Source organism: Cupressus sempervirens, chromosome 9 (assembly GCF_028749045.1).
Source record: "Cupressus sempervirens isolate cs-2001-9-10 chromosome 9, ASM2874904v1, whole genome shotgun sequence".
Taxonomy (NCBI): Eukaryota; Viridiplantae; Streptophyta; class Pinopsida; order Cupressales; family Cupressaceae; genus Cupressus; species Cupressus sempervirens.
In genome coordinates, this window is record NC_143126.1 from 411,669,933 (window position 1) to 411,687,490 (window position 17,558).

The following is a 17,558-nucleotide window of genomic DNA, read 5'->3' on the forward strand; positions in this document are numbered from 1 at the left end:
ACTTATTACTGCAACTCGATAACAACTAGCATAATAAACAATTATATTCTAATATTTGGTAATAATAGAAACAATGAATGAACAATTTGGAGTAAATTGATTACAAGTGTAAGTTGTGAAGTTTAATGAGATTACCAAGTAAGTTCTTATGATGTTTATGAAGTTTTTTTGGTACTAAATGTTTGAAGGGATTGTAGGATAACTAGTCAAAATTGATTCACCCCTCTCCCCCCCACCCTCACTTATCTAACAATTATTAGTACTTGAAATAAGGTAATACTATTGTGTTGGCTTGTGCTCTATTAGATAATTAGTATTGACCAATGAATATAATTTATTAGGATTATTTTGGAATAAACATAGTTCTACAAAATCTAAGTTATGTAATTCTTAATTTTTCTATTTTTTAAAACTAATATATACCATATCATTTGTCAAAGCCAATATGTCTTATATGGAAATTTTTTAAGGGATACACAAAATTATTGTTGGAAATAAAATAGGCAAAGTAAACTCTAAGAAGGGGGGTGGGGGGGTGAATCAATTCTTCAAAACTTTATCCATTAAAACATTCACCACACATCCATCTCACAATTTGCATGTAAATTGAAATACCAAACTAAGCATGTTCATCCATAGCATGAAAATAATAAACATTCCACACATATATGACACAAGATATTTGGTTACCTAGAAACCCTCCAATGAGAAGCTAAAACTCTGGTGGGCATGACACCCACAAATCTTCACTACTATAGTTGTAAAGTGTATACAATAAAGGTTACAATGTTTGATCATAAACTATGATCTACCATGTGAAAGGCCTGCCCAATTAAAGACTTCCAAAGATTGTTATGTCTTACCCTATTAAAGGACTTCAACTTACAATGAAGTAAGCACTTGGTTAAGATATTTACGCAAAAGTCTTCCTAGAATTTGAAACCCATTAAGGCTACCCTGTTAAGAGATTTTACTAATTCACCTATTAGAATGTCTCAACCTTGATCCTTTGATTAGCACTTCTCTACTAGATATCAAATCACCTATTTCCTAATGTATGCTTGATCCTCCCTGATCAGTTGTATCACTTTCTTCCTCTCTTCTTTCCTCTATCCTCTCTAATCGATTCTACAATTCATATCTCAATTCACAACTCCTTAGTCACCATGAATGCTCTATTTGAGCATGCAAAATTCTCTCTTCACTCTTTTTCTAACTCTTTAGGGTTTTCTTTCTTTAAGAACACCTTGGTGAATTAGTGTGAGGTAAGAATCAATGATTGTGATTCACCCATTTTTCTACTTAGAACATCCCTCAATCTATTTGGTTGCATGTACTACATAGGGATTCTCAATATAGATTCATTCTTATCATCTAGAATCATTAAAAAAATCCTTAAGTTGGCCCAAAAATGGTTTACATAGGATTTTGTGCCATTAAAAACAACTATGTCCAAAACTATTTACTCGGTACTTAAAGTCTCTGATGCTCAACATCCATTATATCTTCAATGTTGTAACTTGTCTTCTGAATGGCTCAACATCCATTGTTCACTCAGCATATGAATCACTTGACATATACTTACTTGCTCAGTACTAGAGTGACTCAACACTAACTGTCTACTACACACATACTAATGGTCAACAGTTACTATATATCTTTCTCGGCATGCACTATTTGACAACTAATGCTTGGCATACACTACTTACTCAATAATGCACTTTATGAATATGACTAGGTGTGTAGTCACTCATATATCAAAACCAATATGAGATTAAAAATCGTTCCCTTTGACATGAGTGATAAAAACACAATGTCATGTATATATATATCCTTAACTTAAGCATAAATTAGATAATCTATAATCTTTTCTCTACTCACATACAAAATTTCAAAATATCAAAATTTTGCAAAACTGAAGACTTGTTAGTCATACCACAAAATTTCACAGCTCCCCCTGAGTTTATTGTTCTATGTTGTATCTATATCTGATACTCCTACTGAGTAAATTTACTTCTACTCTGTTTCTGGTTTTACTCTCCATTTGGGTATTTTCTCCTTTTTTGTCTCAATTCCCCTTTTTCTCGATTTTACCTTTTTAAACACTTATGTCATGGGTGGTACATGAATAGTGTGTTTGTCCAAAAAATTTTGATGGACCTCCATTATAATCTTGAGTGTTGCATCCAAATTATTTCACACTACCTCTAGAGATTGAATTTAAACATCTAGCTCGACAACAAGGTTCACTAAGCCTTCATGAGTAGATAGATGAGGATCTCTCTTCATCAATGTTTCTGCAAAGGCTAGTTCCTTTTGCAACACCTCCATGTGTGGGCTCAACATGGCTTAAATATGTATCAAGGTAGCCCTAGTAATTGCATCTTGTGCATATAATGCAACTGGCTAACCTTGAGTAGATAATAACCTTTGAAAATGAGTCTGACTATGACCAAGAGACAAACTATGACCAGGAGACAACTAAAGAATATTACCTTTTGTCTTTAAATCTCCCTGCAGCTGATCCAAAGCCTTGTATGCTTCTTTTGTCAACAAATTCACATCACAAAGCTTTGTGTATAGAGAAAACATATTCTCTAACACCTTTTTCACATATTCTATCTTGGTTGCTAATTCAACCTATCTGAGTGCAATGGCACTAGAAATATTTTCATCAACCTTTGTTAAAAATTTCTTCTTAGACCATTATAAAAGTTTGGTGTTAGTATCCAAGTATGCATCACTGATCTTATCCACTAAATTTACTAGTTACTCAATAATAGGTTTATCCTCATTAGGTTCTAGGAGGTTGAATGCATCATAAATTATTTCTTTGATGTCATATAGCACTTTTCTTTGCTTGTTCTCCCTTCTAAGTAACTCTTGATTATTCTTCCTTGCTAGAGCTTCTTGCAATATGATCATCTATTCTATGGTGATTATTGCTAAATCAAACTTTGGAAGTTCAATCACCTCATCTAAGTTGGCATCTCCATAAGATGTACCTTCTCCAACCTTAGATGTATTAGGAATAGGCCTTGATGACTTCAATGGTGTAGCATATAGACTCAGCCTTTGAAGGGTTTGACTAGGAATAGGAAATTTAGAGCTTGGTAAGGTAACCAATGTTCGAATTTCTATCTGTTCCTCTAGTTTCGTAGTCAAAACTAACTCTTTAGTCCTATCCTTCTCCTTCTTTGATTTTTCTTCACCTTGAATCTATGAATTAGGTGCAAGACTACCTTCTTGACCTATATGGACTTGTGTCCCATCCTTTTCAACTATTTATATTGCTTGCACTAAATAATTTGGCACCAATGTGCTGACATGTGATGTTATTGTGTCCTTTCTTTGGTATACCACAATGGGAATTGAAACATGAGTGTCACAAGTGACACTCTATTGTGCTTTTCAACCTCTTGTCATTGTAGATGAAAGGAGGACACTAGATGTGTCAATTTTCTCTTTCTCCCCTATTGATGCCTTGTCAATTTCATCTGTACTAATTAACATAGGATTAGTGCAAAGTTTAGAAACTAAATTTGAATCCTGTAGAATCCTCTTCAAATCATCCTCTATCAAAGGATTGATGTTCTACATAGTATTATCATAAAAATCATTTATCTTCATAGTTTCTTGTTGACTTGCTTGTTCCATGTGAGGGGGATTGGCACTCGACATATGCACCTTAGGTACATTTTGATCTTGTTGTTGCTCTTCTTTAGTTGTAGCCTCTACATTTATTTCCATTTCTATGCCTCCCTCATGTCCATCTTTGATAGATCTATCCTTTGCAATCTCTACTACCTCCTAGTTATCTTTGTCCTCGCCTACCTCCTTTGGTGTTTGCTCAATTGCCTTTTTTGTTGTCAAACCATAGATAAATTTCCATATCTAGGTGCTTTGTTTGAAAACCTCCTCAATATTTTTGTAGAAAATGTTAAAGGCTTTGTATTTGGGAGAAAATTTCACCTTATATATGTTAATGGCTTTAGTCATAGATGAATTATCCAATTCTACAATTACTCTGGCTAAAGTAGTCTCCCTTATATTCCTTTCAATAGTTAAACTATATTGCCACCTTTTCTCAACTCTATCATATATAATTTTGGGTAAAGAGTTGGAAAGGTCAATAGGTGTGGTATTAAATATGGTCATCATCTTGTATATAGATTCCTCAACCTTATTCATTTCTACCTTTTCTAGTTTGTTAAACTCAACATGTTTGAAACCTGACAAATATGTATTGTTCTTAATGTTATCACACAATTTGTCTAAATTAGAAGAGGGACTATGGCTTACCACTTGGAATTGATTGTTGTCATATGACTCAATCCTCTCCTCATCTAATTCATCTAGAACTATATACTTCCTCCTCTTTGGTTGATCTTGTTGACCCTGTTCTGTAGTAGCAGTTTTTATTTTTCCTTTGGTTTTGTCAACTTCCTATGTTTTCTTTGTAGCAGCCCTTGTGCTAGCTCTAGTGATAGGTACTACTGGCTTTCTTTTTGTTGGCTTCACAATCTTATTTGGTTTCATTGTTGTTGGCTCCTTGGCTTTTCTCTTTTTCTTCTCTATAGACGTAGGTGTTTCACTAACTTCTTCTCCCTCGACACCTTCATCATGTTCCACTTCCTCTTCTTCTTGGTCCTCTCCTTGACCTTGTGTTAGTAAAAGAGGGGCTTGAGTTGTTTCTCATCATCATCTTCTTCTTCTTATCCTTCACCAAATCTTTCGTTGAGCTTCTTCACAATTTTGTTCTTCTTTCTCACCACAGAAGCTATCTTCAAATCTATTATAATTCATGATTTGGCTTCCTCATAATTTCCAAATGAGGTTGTACTCTGGTTTACTTCCTCTACTAATAGTTTTGTGATGGCTACTAATGCCTCATCCACATTGATTTCATAGGGCAATGGCCTGAGCCATCTAACTGTAGGAACAACTACTTGTACATAAGTATGATTAATATCAACTAGAAAACAAACATCATCATAATATTTTTCTACTAATGACAATTATATCCTCAGTCTCTTCTTCATAAACTTCTTAAAGTCTTCAAAATAGCTTGTCATGACTGACTCAAAATTTTCCCCAAGTTGCTCTATAAATTCTCCAATTTGAACTGCAATAGACCTGTTGCTCTTCCAAGAAACTTTTCCAAATGAAGGAAATGTGTTCTACACATAAAATAATATACAAACCAATAATGAATAAAATTTGCATTGTTCACTCTTTGTCTTTCTTATGGCCCCCAAGTTTTCTAATAACTGCTGGAGTTGTAAATCAATAAGGTCATAAGAGTGGTCCTTCTTCACTATCTTCTAGCCCAAATCTAGAGCCATACAAGACATACTATTCAATCTGCTATATTGAAAGAACTTATGAGCAATAATTCTCACTAGAAATGTAGTTAGGGGATCTAAAATTGTGTCAAATTTCATCCCTCTTTTGTTCTATACAACCTCGTACTCTTCTCGATTACCTCCTTTACATCACTTTGTGTGGTCTTGGGTCTATCTAGGGTAGGGTACCTTGTTACTCATTGAATGATCCTTTTAGTGATCTTTGTAGGGCCATTTTCCAACCATACTGAGTGGTCATGTATTCTTCTCAACACTATATTAATCCATTGTATTTTGAATAATACATTTGGAAAATATAGGGCATGGGTTAACCCTTTTCTCTACAATCTTATTTTCCTCCTTCAGCACTCAATCAACACATAGTTATCCATAAAAATTTCTGATTTCCATGTCTCCAATACTTCCAACCTTACAAGTGTAGCAACATCTTACGTCTTGTATCATCAATACTTGTGGTGGTATTAGTGATAACGCACTAGTTGGATCTCCCTTATATGAAATGTTAGAAATAGCTCAAAAGGGCGGTTGTTTAATCTCATTACTTATCAATTAAACATTTAAAACCTCTTTTCCTTCCTTCCTAATAGGTGTAGAAGAACTTGACACCATATCAAATAACTAAGGTTTGCAGTAATTCAGACAACATAACTTGACACACAATAAATACCTTATGAATATGATGATTAGTGATGAGTAGAAACTAAATCTAGTTCACAAACACTTGAATCCTTCACCTCAATTTTCCTTATTCTATTTGTGCTCTCTTCGACCTCAAATGAATGCAAATGAGCCAAAAATTGACCATACAGCCCTTAGGACTTCGCAATAAATGCTCAATGCTTACACAATTGTAAGCTCAACTATCATAGAAATTTCAACTTACTCAATTTACACATGATTTATTTTATGCTCTGCAACCATAATGAGCTTGGCCAATACTATTACTTTTAATAGCTTGGCACCAACTAAAAATTTTCATGCTCGACAACAACATAAAAACTAAAAAAACTTATAGATTTCTTCCAGGTTCTAACCAGTACATTGCATCTTAATTCATGCATATATACTCTTTTCATAACTTAGATTCTTGGAACTAATGTAAAATATATCAATGCAATATTAGTTCCACCTACCTTTTGATTGCCTAGTTGGGGGTGATGTGATCACCTGATCCATTGGATGAATTGACCTCATCTGAGCTTGATGTGTTGCAATCTTCCTTTTTCTTCCATGTCTTATTCATCTACACTTTGACATTCTCAAAATCAATCTTCCCTTTACCTTTGTTGAATTCATTGCTAGGTGCTTTTGACCTTGTTGGATAGTTCATGCTAATGTGACTAGTCTTCAAATAGCTAAAACATGTAGTTTGACTCAACCAGCTACTATAGTCACTTCTAAAATGTGTTTTAATGCAATTCTCAAAAACATGTCCACATTCTTGACAATAGTGACAACTATACCTTCTATTGTAATCCTAATTGCAAGGTTTTCCATTATGTTGTAACTTTCTCTACTTGTTAGATGTCCACTTGGCATTAGATCTGCATTCATATGCTTTATGTCCATACTTCTAACAATTGTGACAATATCCTTCAATTTTTTGTGTGCTTCTAGTCTTGGTCCTGCATTCATGTGTCTAATTTCCTTTTTTCTTGCACTTATGATAGTAACCCATGAACTTCTACTTAGGGTTCTAATTTGTATTGTTACTCCTGCAAACATTTTTTGTATGTCCTAACTTTCCACAATTATGACAAGTGGGTTTGTAGTTCTTACCTTCATTGTTTCTTTGTTCACCATTCTTAGATGATTCTCCTTCCTTAGTAGTAGTGTATCCTAATCCAGTAATATCATTGTTAGATCTTAGGAAATCTCATTAATTTTTCAAAGTACTTGATGGCTTCAGTAGGTCTATTGAAACTTTTAGAAAATTCCTTTTCTCTTCTTAGATCATTTCTCAGTTGTTCATTCTGTAACTTTAAGGTTGTGATCTCAATGTCATTACCATTATATTCATGATTGGAAATCATCACTTGATTCATTATTTCCAATTTCATGCTAGCAATCCTATGTACCTCTAATATCTTTTCTTCCAGTCTATTGGTCAGTATCCTTTTGTCATCTTCAATCACGACTTTGTCTTCCTCAACTTTCTTTTTCTACTTGGTCACCACACATAGAAATACTAATTGGACTTCTTGTTTTATCTTAAGATTTTTGACCTCTTCAATTAGGGCACCATTCTTTTCCATCAGATTTGCAACTATTGCATCAAATTTACTTGAGTTTCCATCTACAAACAATTCAATAGTGTCTTCCTCTTGGTAATGTGTGTCATTCTCCTCAATAGCTATCCCTTTTCTTCTCTTTAATGAGCACATCAACTCATCTCTTTCTTCATTCAGTTGATGTGGCCCAAGCTAGATTTCAATCTTCTAGTTCCCAATGAATTTTCCCAGCTTGTAGACTTCCATCTTCAAAATATTTTCTCAAATCTATAAAGCTTTCATTTTTAGAGAATAAGGCTCTAATACCAATTGTTGGAATACAATAGGGAAAGTAAACTCAAAGAGGGGGGAGTGTTGAATCAATCCTTCAAAACTTTATCCATTAAAACATTCACCACACATCCATCTCATAATTTGCATGTAAACTTAAATACCAAACTAAGCATGTTCATCCATAGCATGGAAATAATAAAAATTCAACACATATGTGACACAAGATATGTGGTTACCCAGAAATCCTCCAATGAGAAGGTAAAAATGGGGTAGGGATGACACCCACAAATCTTCACTACTATAGTTGTAAAGTGTATCCAATGAAGGTCACAATGTTTGATCATAAACTATGATCTACCCTATGAAAGGTCTACCCTGTTAAAGGCTTACAAAGATTATTAAATCTTACCTTGTTAAAGGATTTCAACACCCTATTAGAAGTGTTCTTGGTTAAAGGACTTCAACTTACAATGAAGTAAGCACTCGGTTAAGAAATTTACACAAAAGTCTACATTCACCTATTAGAATGTCCCAGCCTTGATCATTTGATTAGCACTTCTCTACTAGATATTAGATCACCTCTTTCATGACATATGATTGATCATCTCTAATTAATTGTATCACTTTTGTCCTCTTTGCTTTCCTCTATTCTCTCTAATTGATTCTGTAATTCATATCTCAATTCACAACTCCTTAGTCACCATGACTGCTCTATCTGTGCATGTAAACTTCTCTCTTCACTCTTTTTCTAACTCTTTAGGATTTTATTTTTTTAAGAAGACCTATGTGACTTAGGGTTAGGTAAGAATCAAAAATTGTGATTCACCCATTTTGTCACTTAGAACATCCCTTAATCTGATTGGTTGCATGTATTGCATAAGGATTCTCAATATAGATTCATTCTTATCATCTAGAATCGCAAAACAATCCTTAAGTCAGCTAAAAAATGGTGATTCAATGTTGTCATTCATCTTCTGAATGGGTCAGCATCCACTATTCACTCAACATCTGAATCACTCAACACATACTAACTTGCTTAGCACTAGAGTGACTCGACACTAACCTACTCGAAACATACTAATGCTCAACACACACTATATATCTTTCTTGACATGCACTATCTAACAACTCATATGTCAAAACCAATTAGAGATTAACAATTACTCTTCCAAAGTTTTAATTTTAATAGTAATTTCCTTTTTCTTCTATTGATAACAATGATTTTTCATAGAAACTTCTAATCTTTCTTATGGATAACAATATTTCTTGTTGGAAATTTTTCCTCTATCAATAACAATTGTCTCCATCATAATCCAATATACATAAGTTTTCTTCAAAAGTATAATTTGAGGATTTAGAAATTTAGCCAAAGCTTTGATCATAGTGTAAGGAATTTTTTAGTTATTTACATTTTATGATGTATTTTTGCAAATTGTTTACCCTTTTATGGACCTCTGCAAAGAACACAAATTTGGCCACTTAGTAGATCCACTTTGTACAATACTATTTTTCTAGTCTTTGAATATATTGCTTTTTAAAATAATTTTACTTCAATACATTCCTTCTTATTTATTGTATATTTGTGGAGATATTATGGTTTTCCATTATCTCTCTTTCAAAATATTCTATTAACTAAAATTTTTGAGCGAGCAATTTTTTCTACCTATTTTTTAAAAATATAGATAGATTACATAATCAAATATTAAAATATTACATAGATAAAATGTGATGTAAGAGTATCTTTATTAACATATGAACTCTATAAGGATACATGGAGATAATTTGGCAATGACGTTTTTGGATTATTTATTTAGATCATTACTTATTTTTAAAACATATTTAACTAAGACTAATTAGAATTACTTTTTAATTCATGTATCTTACTGTTCTATTTTTCAATACCAATCATATTTATAATTAAAATTATACTAAAAATTCAAATAAATTTATTTCATTATAACTATTAAATACTTACATTAAATTGAAAACAATGACAAGTACTTGCCACTCTATGGCATTTGTTGGGACTTTATTTTCAATATAGGAAAAAAGACATGTAGAAAACATTTTTTCTCTAATGGCTAGTGGGCGAATGAGTTGTTTAATCCATCCATTTCTTCTGATTCTTGTTCTCCTAATTTCTATAGTAGTAGATCTTGATCCTCTATAGGATTTTTCAGGGGGAGTATATATTAATAGAAACGAGAAACAAGAAATGGAACAACAACAACAACATGATGAGAAACACATTATTTAAAGTTTGCCTACAAGAAATGTGTGTGTGTGTGTGTGTGTGTGTGTGTGTGTGTGTGTGTGTGTGTGTGTGTGTGTGTGTGTGTGTGTGTGTGTGTGTGTGTGTGTGTGTGTGTGTGTGTGTGTGTGTGTGTGTGTATGTAAATATATTAATAAAAAGATTATATAAATAATAATATATAATAAAAATAAAAATAAAAAGTAAAAATTTTAATTCAGAATTTAAAATAAATATATTCTTCAAAAATGAAATTTCATTCTTTTATTTTAAAACTATTTGTATAAAACCCTCTACAAATTAAATTAATTTAATAGTTTTCTACTTGTAAATATTTGATAAAAATCTATAAATTAATGTCTCTCACTTGTACTTTGATATAAAGAATCTTAAATCAAATTATATCTTTCGCCATACTTAAAATCATAACATCTAGCACTTCATTGAATTTCCACAAATCATATATAAAGTTTATTTGGGAAAATTATTAGTTGTAATTTGTACACTTTTGTAGTGAAAATAATTTAAGTCCATAAAATTAAACTTAAATATTTTGCACATATGAATAGCTACTTTATTTTAATTGATTCAATGACTTCAATGTGTTGCGCATTTATGTTCCTTCAAATTTAATTCAGCTATTGTCATAGCTAAGTAAACAAGTCAACAATAACTTAAAACATATATTTGCACTTAGAAATAGTCATTGGCAATAGGAAATTGATTTCACCCATAGAAATGTGAAACAAAGGTTTCCTATCATGTTTGTGGTAAGGTTGGGCTAGCATGGAGGGTGGCTTCCTTCAAAATAGTGAAGGTGGTCAATAATTGTTTTTTGGAATATTTAATTGGGAGTGGTCCCTGAATATTTTAATTTGCTTCAAGTTAAAAATTTAGCTCCTAAATTTAAGGAAGATGGCTTAATATTTTATATTTATTATTTATTTTTGGTTGAAAAATAATCAGAAATTCTTGATATATGGGAAAAAGATCACCTAAATTGGTGGGTTATTTCCAAAGCCATCTCATTTCCACCCACTCAAATTGAGAAGGCTAAAAGGTAGGAGCTCCTATTTGGTAGGAAAAGATTTTGAATAAATCTTTAGTCACTCAAAACAATTAGCATGGGACTTCCTGCTCTATAAAAATAAATCCCAAGCCCCCTATGTGGGGACCTTGCCTATTTGTGGTGAGAATGCTGAAGTAAAGAAAAACCTAGAGTATAAATCTCAATGGATTACCCTACAAGGATACCAAGGAGATAGTTGTGGATGACTTTTTATAGAAATGAATATGAATGATGAATAATATATCTTCTACTAATACTAGATTTTCTAGCACATACGTGAGTGTTTCCCAATTTCAAGGTTTTAAAACATTGGGAATGTCATCTTTGAGGGTTGATTTTGAGAAAGGGATAGTAAATGTGCCTCACCCATGTCCCAAAGCCACAAATATGGTATATTTATTTTAGGGACACTTGTATTGTGGGTTTATCACCTCACAAAAAAAGTTATATTCCATAGCCATTCATAAGGGGGGTGTGATGGTAGTCTCAAGGGGTTTGGTGCATTTTTAGATGAATGTGAGACATGAAACTATTGCTCTTGTGCCAAAATTCAATAGTGGGAATCTTAGAACCTTGAAGCTTCCTTTCACTCTATTTGGACTAGACATTAAGGACTATCTTCATTGAAAAGTTATTCAGCTTAGTAAAAAGAAGGTCAGATCTTTGAAAGCTAAGTTTGGCCCTAAGGCTTAGAGGGTTTTTGTTCTTTACCTAATTTTCTATTTATACTAAGTGTTCATCTAGCCAAAGATGAAAACTTTATTAGAAGATTTTTTCTATTAATTTATATGATCAAATGTCTAAAAGACCTCTCCTGATACATTTCTAGCTCTAGTGATGTATCAGAGGCATGGGTTTTGTAGAAAATCATCTATTTTAGAATATAAGTAATGTGATTTGAGATTCATCCTTGCCTTGCCAAGTTCAATCCATCAAAAGGAAAATACTTTTTATATATATGTATAAAATAAAAATTTAAAGGTATCTCGCCCAAATATAATTTGCAGTGGTGTTAATATTGTATGACTGAAACTTATAAAAAAATGTATGATTGAGATTTATATGGTCTTATTAATTCTTAAATTTTGTTAAAGACTTGGGATAAGAGCCCAACTAGTAAGTTGACAAATAAGAGAATTCTTTTAGTAAATGATGGTTTTATTTTACATATATCCATTTCTATGCATTTTATTTCCCCAAGTCATTCCATGATAATTTGATCTCCAACTTACACATGCCTTTGATTATTTTGTAATCTAATGTTGGGCTTTTGATCGAAAGGGAGTTGGGTCACTTAGCTCAACTCATAATTAGACAACACCTAGGATAGTAGACCAAAAATTAACGAATTAAGAACATCAATTTTGTCTCTAGAATCCCTTATTATAAATGTTTAAATTAACACATCTATTATTGGAAAGCAAGACATCTTCCTCATTGCTTTGTGGGCATGTCTAGCTCTATAATTGTCATTACAAGTTAAACCATTCCTATTTTGTAAGAACTCAACCCTATTAGTTAATATATGTTAAGAACTCAAATTTATTACAAGATAATGATATTACAGGGAGTATTTAGGGTTGTTGATTACAGTTAAAATCTAAAGAAGGAAATCATACCAAAATATAAAAACTAGTAGAATATACCTAACATAGGATAGAATTACCTAGTTCTACATCTCCCTCAATAGTTATCATTTTTCTCCCATGGTTTCCTACTCACAAGTTAGAAGATTTCCAATGAGTCTATCTCCCTATGATTAAAAAGGTTTCAACCTAGACACTTGTAGAATTAGGTGAAACTTTCAAATCATGAAAACCTTTATGCCTACCACACAACTAATACCTCCAACATACACTTGAACTTGTAATGGGTTTAATGTGTTACACTCACCCAATTTTTGCAACAATGGAAACATCCCAGTACTCAACCCCCATGTTGAAAATGACTTCAAGCTTCTTAGAAACACTCCATAAATTCTATAGACCCCATCTTCTATTACTCAAAATAAGAAAGAGGTGTCATGGCCCTAATCTTCTTAGAAGACTTTCTCTAAAGATATAAATTGTACACATAAATATTTTTCCAATTGTCCCCTTTCAAGCCCTGCCCATATGTATGTACATGGAAAATATTGATTAGAAAAAGATACACTTTACTTTGGGATTTTCTATGCATGGATTTTGGAGCTTGTGTTTTGTAATACAAATCATCAATTTCAACACACTTCTTCCAATATGAACTAACATAAATAATTTATGATTAATTAGAATTTTCAATAAAAAATACATCAAAGATCAAAGGATTTAACTCAATTTTTAATTTATCATAAATAGCACTTGCACCTTTGAAGGATGCAAGGGTTACATCAATAGTCTTGTATACTTTTAATGATGTTCTTGAATAGTTATTCATAAACCCCTATTTGGTATTTCCTTCATTGATTCTCATAAATATATATAACTATTCCAAAAGAATGGGCACAAGAGTAGGCTTGTCATTATCATTTATGAAGCCCAAACTATTGTAGTGTTTTTCATCATACTATGAGATGTGAAGTGTGTGAGATAATAAGTAGACAATAAAATTACCAATTGAAGTATGGGAGACAAATAGTTGCAATTAGATGTGATGGAAGAATTGGAGCCAAGGCTAATACATCTTTGGTAAAGTGTGAAAAATAAGTAATAATATGTCTTCTATATATAGAAACAAATTATATGCCTTTGGCATGTTCTTATGAGCATGCATGAAGATCTCTTCTATATTAAGATAATAATTTTTCTTAAGTAATGCTTAATATAGTTTCGATGTTCTACTATACTCACATGCATGTTCAATTAGTTTGGAGCATTACCACATGAATTAATCTTGTGGTAAGCTTTCACTATACACCAGTCTGATCAAATTGGCAATGAATTAATCTCTTGAGAAGGTTTCACCATACACCCATCCTAGCAAATGATAATTTTATCACATGTGTATGGATTTTATTTGATTATAATATATTATTTGTTAATATTTTAATCATCTCATCTTCACATCCTTATTAAATTTTAATCAAAGTTAGGCATTTTATCAAATATGCAGTATAGACTAATTGAAAGAAATAAGGTAATAAAATTGATAATATCCCACTTACATTTATGTACATAATTTTTAGAGGAACTAGTTTTCCAACTACACTAATGAATGAAGAGCCATTAAACTTACATATTCTTTTATATTTAAAAAGAAATTAAAAATCATACTTAAAAAATTGCATTTAGTAAAAAATAAAATATATTTCTCTATTAGAGTCTAGTGATTAAATGAAGAAGGGATAACATGAATTTTCTTCACCGCCACTGTCATGGGAGATCAATCCTGAACTCAAAGCTTCTATCTGAATTCTAGAAACTTTTAGCTTCACTGTATAAGAATGATCTATAGTATGTGTCTATTGAGGCAGAAGAGAAAAGGTGTGACAAAACATAAGAGTCCAAGAGATAGGTAAATCATGGAAGGAAAATCACCAAAATAAAGGAGGAGTATTGGTTTTTTATTGGAGGCTTTATCTTGTAGTAGTTTGGCCTATTAGTTGACAAAGTTAAAAGATGACAAGACATTGGTTCATGTTCATTTAAATTATACAAACTATAATGCAGTATAATAGAATATTATTTTCATATTAAATATTATGTATAATAATCTATTGCTTTGGAGCTATTTATATCAAATATTATAACAATAACAAATTTAGATAATGTAAAGATAAATTAAATTCAATATGCACATTCACAGATAGAGTATATAGCTTCCATGTTTTGTTAATGCATCCTCATAGAAAATGTGTTCCACCATAGAAATACACTATACTTGACTTACTTTATAGTTAGAGTTCCTTCTCTACAACTTGAGCAACTCTAGTTAGAGTTATCTTCTGTCTATTATTTTCTTCAACTGGTTAGTATGGAGCAATTATAGTGGGGTTACTTTATTATCTTGGATTTCATTATAAGGAAATATAAATGTGCAACTTTTACAAAAAGAAAATGATTATTTCATTTTTCTTCTCTTTTTTGAAGATCATAACTTTCACTCTAATAGATGGGTATGTGTAGGACCATGGTGGGCAAAACTATACCCTTAAGTGGCAGCATAAAATCAACAAATTAGGTTTATGTCAACTTGACATGCAATTTCAAACTAGCTATGAAGTTTATATTAAAAAATTGAAAGAATAGAATCTATAGGAAATTGAATGTAGTTTCTAAAATAATAGGTCTTATCTAAAAACATTTTAATCTAATTGGTCAAAAATTCATATTTTAATATAGTGTTACTAAAATTTCAGAACAAAAAAAAGAAGTGGGTATATGTCTAACCACCTTAACCATAATTAAATAATAAGATTTTGGATAATAGAAGTAGACTCATGCCTTGATGACATGACACATATTTTTGAATATTTTTATTCCAAAGAAATAATTAATTATGAATTTTCTACTAAAATGTTATCAAGAAAAAAAGGCTTGTATCTGACCACCATAACTAATTCAAAACATTACCAAATTAACTTTTTCTTTTTCTTTTATTGTATTAGATGAAACATAGAATGTGACACATCTTTTGGATTTAAAAAATGTTTTACAATTTGAAAGAAATAACTATTTTTTGATTAGTATGTAAATTAACATCTTATAAGTATCTTCATTTAAAAATAAGTAATAAATATATCAAACTAATATCTTACCAACAATTATATCACTGTAAAGCTGAGAATGTCCTCTACAAACCCTTTTTGTTTTAGTGAATAATGTTAGATTAGAAGTCATCATATGCCTCATTGAGATCTGAAACATCTCTAAACACTACAAATTCACATTTTTGAGTTGACCAAGCGATACCCGATATATTGAGTATTTGATATTTTAGATACCCAATCTTCTCCAACCCAAATATGCACAAGAATCACATGGCCAGTGGAGGTTGTGGATTAAAAGCCGAGGAGTGGTCCTGATTATCTTCTCCATGATCCATGTGATTTCTAAATTGTGAGTTTTATTATTATTATAAATGATGTCCCAATAAAATAATAATATATATTCTTTTTAATTACAAATTGTGATATATATATATATAGAGTTTATACAATACATATTTATAATATATTATATTATACATGGTATAAAATTTTATATTATACTATATTTTAATATATTAGATTGTTTTTAAATATGTTTTATTATATTATATGATATAGTATACATGATATTTGTTCATATGGGCGGAAAGGGGTCACAGGATGCCCAATGACCAATTTCAACACATTTCATGACAACATATGTCCCTAGGGGTCCTAGGACCCCTAGGGACATTTTACATTTTTCCACATGGGTCAAAAGGGGTCATAGGATACCTTATGACCCATTTTGACACATTTCATGACAACATATATCCCTACGGGTGGGACACATGTGATTTTTTTACATGAGTTGAAAGGGGTTATTTGATACCTTATAACTCCTTTCAACACATTTAATGACAACATATGTCCCTAGGGTTCCTAGGACCCCTAGGGAAATATTTTATTTGTTTGCACTAGTCAAAAGGGGTCACTAGATAACGTATGACCCAATTCGACACAATTTAAGACAGCATTCATCCGTAGAGGTCATAGGACCCATAGGGACATATTTCATTTGTTTACATGGGTTTAAAGGGGTCACAGGATAACCTATGACCCCTTTCGAAACATTTTATGACAACATATGTTCCTAGGGGTCCTATTTCTCCTAGGGACATATTTCATTTAACCACATGGATCAAAAGGGGTCATAAGATAGCATATGACCACTTTCGAAACATTTCATGACAACATATGTCCGTAGGAGTTCTAGGACCCCTATGGGCATATTTCATTTATTCACATAGGTCAAAAGGGGACAAAGGAGACATATTTCATTTGTTCGCATTGGTTGAAAAGGATCATAGGATAACCTATGGGTCTAAAGGGGTCAAAGGATAATATGTGACCCCTTTTGACATATTTCATGACAACATATGTCCCTATGTTTCCTAGTAGCCCTAGGGGCAGTTTTCATTTGTTCACATGGGTCGAAAGGAGCCATAGGATAACATGTAACCCCTTTTGACACATTTCTTGACAACATATGTCCCTAAGGGTCCTAGTATCCCTAGGGACACAATTTATTTGTTCACATGGGTTAAAAGGGGCCATAAGATAACCTTTGAGCCCTTTTGACACATATAATGACAATATATGTCCCTAGGGGTCTTAGTACCCTTAGGAACACATTTTATTTGTTAATGTGGACTAAAAGGGGCCATAGGATAACTTGTGACCCCTTTTGACAAATTTCATG

The 17,558-nt window shown here is 31.9% G+C and overlaps 1 pseudogene; it reads left to right on the forward strand.

The window, feature by feature from the left end:
• Window positions 1-9,860: 9,860 nt before the first annotated feature.
• On the forward strand, window positions 9,861-11,883 carry LOC149539044 (germin-like protein subfamily 3 member 2; annotated as a pseudogene).
• The last annotated feature ends 5,675 nt before the right edge of the window (window positions 11,884-17,558 follow it).